Here is a 9,415-nt window from a genome sequence, read left to right as displayed (position 1 = left end):
CTACAGGTTTTGTTTTGAAGCAGATAAATAGCGTAAGCAGTGAACTGATTTTGATATGTGTGTTCAAAACGGCTTAGGATATGTAACATCAGGACATGAAATATTTATTTTCTTTTTCAATTTTCAGATATAAAACATGGACACTCCACGAATATCAAACACGGACACACACGAAAAGTGGGACTTAAAAGAGGGCTTACTATTAAAATGCCGGATGCCGGACTCATGCCCCACCAGGAGGGTGCTCGTCAGCGACCTGTTCGGCACGAGGCGTAGAGGCACAGCGAGGCTGTTGGCTGGATCAGGTGGAGTCGAACCTGTCGGAGATTGGATGCAGCCGTGGTTGGAGGACTGCAGCTCAGGATCGAGTTTCCTGGAAACGGATTGGCGACCTGGCCATGTCTACTAGACGTGCTCGTACATGAGCAGGCCAAGAAGAAGAAGAAGAAGACTATTAAAAGTTACGTGAAGGTTTCAAATACAGGAACCAGTTCCAGATTAAGCACTACGTAAACTAAGGGGCCGCGTGGGGCCCTGAGGTCTCGAGGGGTTCCGAAAAAAGGGATCCACCCCCCACTCACAAGTAGATTTGCTTCTCAATTCTTCTCAAGTTTAGAATTCCTCATACATCTTCACGCTAGACACTTCAGAAATGCCTACATTCGTATGACCGCTTAGCGCCTCTACTGTTTGTTTATCTACCTACTCTACTGTTTGTTTGTGTGTTTATCCGCCACTGACAGGAACCACGATGAATAACAAACATGTGTAAGTGTTTAGGCGGTCTCATGGTACAGTCGTCAACTCGTACGACTTAAAAACATGCCCGTCATGGGTTCAAGTCCCAAATAGACCGTGCCGCCATACGTAGGACTGACTATCCTGCTATGGGGGGTAATCCAAAAAGTCATTGAAAGCCAACCCCATAAGTGGTACAGGCAGGCCTTGACCGCCAACGGTTGTTGAGCCAAAAAGAAGAAGAAGAAGTAAGAGTAATCGATTACAGAAGAACGAGTAAACGATAAAACGGATATTTTATCTTTACGCTTTTATCTTTTATTTATCTGAAAACAAAAACAATCAGAGATAGAGGTAATATGATAGAAAAGTTTAAGATCGTCAGCGTAAAGAGGTTGGCTGTATGCAGGAAGAACCAAACTAACACAATTAGGGTATAAACGGAAAAGAAGGCGAAGGCTACTAAGCACACTACGTTGAGGATCTCCTGAAAACCCGCAGAATTTATCCGATACACACGTGTTCATTTTTACCCACGATTAGGCACGATTACAAAGATACAACCCAAGCCACTTGACTATCAAAGTTGAGGACTCCAAATTGGAAAATTTAGCCAAAATCTGTAACGTATTTAATTATAGTATAATACCGTATCACTTCTTTACAGCGGACTGACTTTTCCGCTTTGTATAAAACAATTAACAACCGTCTGCACTTATTGACGGGCCAGATGAGATTATTCTGTTAGTTTTACTAGAAAATAATCTGTAGCAAATATAAAATGACAAATAAGCTGAGAATATTAATGCTTAGCATGGAATGGCAGTGTAATTTCAGATATATCTCCCACTGTGGTTTTCCGTTTTTGTTTGTACCATAAACGTAAAAGTGTAAAGACTGTACAGCTTCAATTGCAAACAATAAAAAAATCACTTTCGGAAAGAAATCGGTTAAAATAGAAGGTTAATAATAATGCGTTTGCACCATTCATTCTCAATGTCTACATGCAATAAGTAAACAAAATGAAAGATTAATATAATGTTCCTCTATGTATGTAAAAATATGTAAATTATGCAAACATCACGAAATACGTTACGGTAAAGTTTTGCTGCTTCTGTTAATGGACGCATTTTGCAGACACATTTTAAAACCCCGGCAACGATGCATTGAATTTTGACCACCCATTTTCACACGATTTAACACTTGAAAAGGTGCGTTCTTCGAACAAAAAACAAACCCGGAAGTATCGTCTACGGTACGCTACAATGATTTTCACAGAACAGGGCCAGGGAGCATCTAAAGTAAACCATTTTTCCTCCATTCCAAAGCAGCCAGCGTGCGCAAACGTGTAAAATCTTTGCCTTCGTGAACACGAACTCTCTCCAACATTGGTGTAGTGGAATGGTTTGCAAGAAAGTAGAATTCCACGCGAATACACTCGAAACACGGGTTCGTTTTCCATCCATGCTGCTGCTTAGGTGCCGTTTTTTGTTTGGCCTTCCAACCAGCGGGCGCCATTTGTTTTACACAAACGGTTAAAGCTCGTTCGAAACATGAAAATAAATCAATCCCACGCCAGAGCGTTGCCATCGCTCGTGGGTTTCCCTCCCTGGGTGCTCCTGCGTTCAACATCCGCATCCGTCGTGTGGTAGTTTTTCCACTGTTTTACTGCTCACCGATGTTGCTGCGTTATCAGCTGTCGCTTGTTAGTGACCCAGCGAGCGAGGCAAAAAGGCTGCTATATTGGAAAACGGGCGTTCTGCCGTTGCTTTGTGGCAAAAACAATAACTACCTCCTTCGGTTTTCCGGCAGTACGCTGAAAACGGTCGCCTATCTCCCGTGTTCTCTCGAAACATTTCTCGAAACGCAGCACACACAACACCGCACGACGAAGGAGATAGCAACCTTGCACCCTTGTCCGCGCACACAGTGCCGTGAGCCAAGAGTTTAGTACAATGTAAAACTTTTGCTTTCGAAACAACGGAAATGGAAATGACAAAACACTGACTTCCGCTGAGGGGAAGGGGAAGACAATTTCCATCTTTGTTCCAAAACCCGGGTTCCAAGTTTTGTGCTAGCTATTGTTTCTGTATTTGAAACGGCTGCTAATCGAAGCGTGTGCCGTGCCAGTTTGTGCCAAAGGAATCAACGCCAGTCACGTGTGCACACGGAGAACCACATCGCGAAGTGAGCCTCACCGCGAGCGGTAAGTAGGGATGAGTTTTGGCGAATGCGGGTTTAAATTCACACTATCTCAACCATGGGAAGGGTCAGGATTGAAAGTTCTTCCAAGATTAGTTAAACCAGTTGGCAATCATATATTTACTTTGAAACTTTAAGCCTACTAAAACTAGTGACAACAAATACAAAGAGCTCAACTGAATACTCAACAAAACAACAATTTAATCTCGCAGCGTAAAGTATCAACCATAGAAAATATTCGTAAATCTCCTTCTGCGAAACCCATACTATGTCGATCGCTTTCCCCTCTCTAATAAGCATACAGCATCAATTAATTAGTATGGGAAATATCTCCTGCGTGTGCTTAGTACATGAGCGAGAACGAGATGACCGATAAAAGCGACATGAGCGAGAACGAGATCACAGATGAAAGCTTCTGCATTGCTCTCGATCAGTATCACGCACAGGATCAGTCGCTCTCCTCTGTCGCTTAGTAGAATATGGCAATAGATAATGTACATCCTTCTACCGTGTGAATGAAAGAGATCAGAGATGTTTGATTACTGATAGGAGCTACCTCTGCATTTGGATGCTTTCCTGGTAGCAGAATTGAAAATCGTTCCCAAAACGGTGGCCCGGACGGATCTGCAAGGATCAAAAAGAGAGAAAACATCCGTGCGTCTCCTTCAGCGACACTTCCACCCAAAGGATCGCTTTCCCCTCTCTAATAAGCATACAGCATCAATTAATTAGTATGGGAAATATCTCCTGCGTGTGCTTAGTATATGAGCGAGAACGAGATCACAGATGAAAGCGTCATGAGCGAGAACGAGATCACAGATGAAAGCTTTCTGCACTGCTCTCGATCAGTATCACGCACAGGATCAGTCGCTCTCCTCTGTCGCTTAGTAGAATATGGCAATAGATAATGTACATCCTTCTATCGTGTGAATGAAAGAGATCAGAGATGTTTGATTACTGACAAGAGCTACCTCTGCATTTGGATGCTTTCCTGGTAGCAGAATTAAAAAACCATCCCAAAACGGTGGCCCGGACGGATCTGCGAGGATCAAAAAGAGAGAAAACGTTCGTGCGTCTCCTTCAGCGACACTCAAAGGATCGCTTTCCCCTCTCTAATAAGCATACAGCAACAATTAATTAGTATGAGAAATATCTCATGCGAGTGCTTAGTACATGAGCGAGAACGAGATCACAGATGAAAGCTTCTGCATTGCTCTCGATCAGTATCACGCACAGGATCAGTCGCTCTCCTCTGTCGCTTAGTAGAATATGGCAATAGATAATGTACATCCTTCTATCGTGTGAATGAAAGAGATCAGAGATGTTTGATTACTGATAAGAGCTACCTCTGCATTTGGATGCTTTCCTGGTAGCAGAATTGAAAATCGTTCCCAAAACGGTGGCCCGGACGGATCTGCAAGGATCAAAAAGAGAGAAAACATTCGTGCGTCTCCTTCAGCGACACTTACACTCTGTCGATCGCTTTCCCCTCTCGAATAAGCATACAGCATCAATTAATTAGTATGGGAAATATCTCCTGCGTGTGCTTAGTACATGAGCGAGAACGAGATCACAGATGAAAGCTTCTGCATTGCTCTCGATCAGTATCACGCACAGGATCAGTCGCTCTCCTCTGTCGCTTAGTAGAATATGGCAATAGATAATGTACATCCTTCTACCGTGTGAATGAAAGAGATCAGAGATGTTTGTTAACTGATAAGAGCTACCTCTGCATTTGGATGCTTTCCTGGTAGCAGAATTGAAAATCGTTCCCAAAACGGTGGCCCGGACGGATCTGCAAGGATCAAAAAGAGAGAAAACATCCGTGCGTCTCCTTCAGCGACACTTACACTCAAAGGATCGCTTTCCCCTCTCTTATAAGCATACAGCATCAACTTATTATTATGGGAAATATATATCCTTCCCCCAATTTTATTATGATGCATATGAATGATAATGCTTGAAATTCGTCCTAACAAATTAATAAGAGACAGTTCGATTATTTTTCCCTTTCTTTTTTTTATAAACCAGCTGACTTTTGAAGTCCGTTGAAAAGGGACAATGAAAATCGTTTGATGATGATAATTTTAGAATCGATGAATGTACACTATACATTAACGATTTTGAGCTTAAAAAATTAGTTGATTGTCCCCTTACTGTTAGAAAAAGCTCTTTTTCTCAATTCAGATCATGGCAGAGTTGTATGCAGCCATATCGCAGCTGTGCTAGTTATAAGATAAGAAAAGTATTAATTAATAAAGAAAACCGTACTCTATCAAATTATGCAGTTATCTCTGGAGAGCATTGTATAAAGCTTCTTGCTAATTGAATAACTCTCGCACAAAACGCCTCATTAAAGCGTTCGTCTGTAGCAACTTTCCTAGCTCATCTTTACCCAAACACGGCTTCCAAGAGGTTCTGCAAAACCGGGCATGAGTAAAAGATTAATCAATCAGCAGCAGGTAGATAAACGCGAGTAAGTAAAAGCGTTGCGGCCGTTAAATATAAATGTACATAAGGTGGAAATTAAGCAATCATGCAAGAAAAACCCTGACCCAAACCAACCCACAACACTACACTCCTCCCTTCAGCACTGCTCCAATCTTCCCTCACCCGGTCTATCTCCTCACCGAGTTGTCGTTGCGTTCTCGGACACGCTGCTGACCAGCACGAGGCGCTGCATCATAATTTATCCACCGCTGACGTTTATGGATAAAGTTTTCCAAACAGCCACCTCCCAGCCCTGTCTTTGTCTGTGTCTTTGTGGGGTGTTTGGTTGGTTCGTGTTTGTCGTTGCGTTTATTTTTCTTCTTTTTATTTCTCTTCCATACCGCTATTATTTGTCCATTCGCTGTTTGTGTGTGTTTTTTTTCCTACTTTTTACTTTACCATGCTGTAGCTCCTCTTTGCAGGTTCAGCGTGTCACTGATATCGGTATTTGTGTGAGTGTTTACTTCATTTTTGGTTGGTTGACTTTATTTATCCTTGCGCATGATGTCTTCATCGGGATGTTCCGGAAGGATGAGAGAGCTGGCTGGAGCCCCAGGAGCCTCTGTACAGTTGCCTGGTGACCCTTGGGATCGTTTTAGATCCCGAGAGCGGTGCTGTGTGTTTTCGTTTTATTTTCCATTCCTGTTTTGATGGAATTCTTGTTCCAAACCCCAGGCCGGCACAGGACAGGAACATTGGATTACACAGTTACACTGGGAAAGAAAGGGTCCCCTGAAAGGTGGACTTTTAAAAGAGTGAGACGAAACGGGGATCTGTATCGCATCGTCCTTCGCGTCACGAAGGGGGGAAAACCATTTTGCTGAGTCGGTTTTTTAACCTTTCGTTCGTTTGTAGTCGTGTCACATGCGTATCGGGATCCTCTTTTTGACATTGACTTGAAAGATCCCCTCAGCTAAGGTCTTCTATTTCTATTTCTGCGCCTTTTTTTTAGGCAAAGGTACGATGAAAGCTTAAGTAAGTTGTACAAATAACTTTCGCTACTTGCAGTTACCCTGACAACTCACCATTTTTCATCACCTAAAACTCATCACCCCATTGCAAATTGACACAAGTGAGGAAAGTGATAAACGATAGCGGCGACATTGCCCGTACAATGATGCATGAGGGCATCAAGGGCAAACTGGGTGAGTTTACTTTCCAGCCCAAGCCGACACAACACCGCACACAGGAAGCGATACGGCGAAAGTACACAAACGAACATGTGCTCCGTGCTTGCGTGGTTGTATCGCATAGTCAAACATTAATGCATCCCTGTGCGCCGATGCAGCCAGTTAATCGTGCCCTCCACCCGTAGAGAGGAAATAAAAGGACACACACACACACACACACACATGCGTTAAGTGTATTTGCCAGAAGAAGAAGCAGAAGTAATGGCCTGATGCTGTGCAGTGTCCATCGATAGAGGGTGAAGCTTACGGTGAAGGAAATTCCCCGGTACTATAACACAATTACAGCAGCATAATGCTGCACGCGGCGCTCCCTGTGGTTTATGCACAGCCCCCGGTGGAGCACGTTTGTCTCGGTACGAAATCATAGATATACGAGCGAACGTTTGGAGCTCGTTGGAGATGGAGAATGGGGTAAGAAACGAGAACCATCTCCAAAGGGTTCACTTCCGATTCTTGCAAAAGGGTTGCGCACACAAATGCACTTATGCACACCAAGTGAGGGGAGGGGGGAGGGGGGGGTAGGTTGTGCCTGCTTGCTTGTTGTGTGTCCGACGAAGCGTAACGATGTGCTTGGATGGCGCTCGAGCATGTTATGGTGCACTCCGCATCGCGTCCTTTCTCAATCTATCCCATCGGTCTGTCTGCCCTTTTATTGCGGCACAACTAAGCGCAGCATCCCTTCCTTCCTCTCTCTCTCTCTCTCTCTCACACACACACACATTTTGATGGGTGAGGCATTGCTTTTGCTGCTGATATGGGGACGTTCTTCCGGGAAGTTGGAGACCACTTCAGAATACCTAATGCCTTGCCGCGCCTTTATGTGCTCTGCTGCAGCGTGCTCGTTGGTGAGTTGAAGCATTTGTAAAGGTGTTTGGAATAATATTAGTCTACTAGTAAGCTCGAACACACACACACACACACAAGCTGGCCTTCGTCCTTCCTTCATGGGCCGAGTCCAGTTTTATTGTGCCATCTCCGTTCCCAAGGGAGCATTGTTATGCTTACGCGACGTGTCTTGGATGCAGCTATATCTACATAGACACCGGCGGCATCGTGTAAGTTGCCGCCTTCTGCCTCGTCCGCTGTAGTATCCCACCCGAGGGCTTCCCCTTTGCAAGGTTACTCAAAGCGGCTTCAGTCTCAAACAACCGGTATGTTGTGTGTGTGTGTGCAAGTGTGTTTGTGTGTCCTTCGAGCAAGGTCCTTGCGCAAGGACACACAAACACAACCAGCCCGCGTTTGTCTGCCTTTCCCAAACCGCCGCCGCCGCCAGCGAAAGGCCCCCAGCTTGCCGGAGTCCCATTGTCATCAGCGCCATCGTTGTCGTCTGCAGCGAGGTAGATAAAGTTCTTCCTTATCCTTGAATAAGGATAATGGTCCCAGCACTTTCGCCATTGTGATGATGCTCATCGCATCCTGGTTCGCCGTGCAATAAGGGAAGCGTATCTTCAAGCGAGCGTGAGAAAGCCGGTTAGATGGGGGGGTGGGCAGGGTTTGTGTAAGTGTGTGGTTTTTTCGGTGGGACTGTGTGGCGTGTTTCCCTATTTCCCGTTCGGTGTGTTTTATCCCTTAAACACGCATACCCACGTGATAGCATTATCGTGTTGCTTCAGTCGCGCCCTGTGTTTCACAATGTTTAGCCAGCGGGTCGGGTGGAATGGAACCGAACGCGGCGGGTGGCACGAACCCCCACTCGAGAGAGAGACAGAGAGACAGAGAGAGCGAGGTTTACAACAAGCACGTTTGCCGCTACACAACACGCAACAGTGGAAGGGTGTACACAACTCTTGCTCGCTGGTAAGCCGGGGCGGCCCAGGCGGCCCACTTGTTAAATCATCTCCCCAAAAAAGCAGCCCATCATTGTCGTAGAAAAGCAATTTTGCTTTGCAAATTGCATAACTCGAGGCGTTTTGTAGCATCGGATTTCATATTTCCTCTCATTTCATTAGCGATCGTTGCCTTCAAGTATGCATTAAGCCTGTATTAAACGTTACGCAATTTCCACAACAGCTTTATAATCTCGGGTTGGGCGTGGCTTGTTAAGCGCATTGAATGTAGAGTGCGTCCTTTTGCTTTTGATTTCGGTACCAGAAACATCTTGAAATCGTGCGTGTACATTGCCACCAGCGCAACCGGTGCGGCAGAGGGGACGGCAGACGACAGGCAAACTGCAACGATGGTCGTGTTATACTGCCTACGCCTGCAAAGCAGAACGCACTACTGACCTCGATGTTATGAACAAGCGGCTTTTCAAACACGCTGGCACGCTACTTACGCCCCTAGAAGCCTCAACATCTGCTCACAATCTGCTCCGGACAGCATACACAGCAAACCCCGACGCACCAAACCAGGCACGACGACCACACTGGTGACAAATTTTCGATTGTAATTAGTGAAATCGTGTGTATAAATGCCATGGCCTATTGGACACGGTGACTGCTACACAATTGGGCTCTGGGCGTATCTGCGCCTGCCGTTCTGTGCTGGTCTGGCTGCTAAATCCTACACGAAAGGATAGACCGCCATGTGTTAGCTCTTCCCATCCTGCCGCTTCGGTTTGTTCGGTTGTTGTAACAATAACTAAGAGAGCCCGGTTGCCGGTCAATTCCCACTCCAAAACCTGAGGATGACTTTCAGCGATCATCGGTTGCTTCTTGCGTACCATCATCATCGCCACCACCAACCTACCAGGAACACCAGGCTCTTCGGGGTTGGCTATCCGATTAACCCACCGAGCCGATTGTACTCGGATACCACCCTGGCTCTGGTACCACCCGTGTGGACACCACCACAAC

Source organism: Anopheles gambiae, chromosome 2 (genome assembly GCF_943734735.2).
Source record: "Anopheles gambiae chromosome 2, idAnoGambNW_F1_1, whole genome shotgun sequence".
Lineage (NCBI taxonomy): Eukaryota > Metazoa > Arthropoda > Insecta > Diptera > Culicidae > Anopheles > Anopheles gambiae.
The sequence above is the reverse complement of the archived record's forward strand: the minus strand, read 5'-3'. Positions refer to the sequence as shown.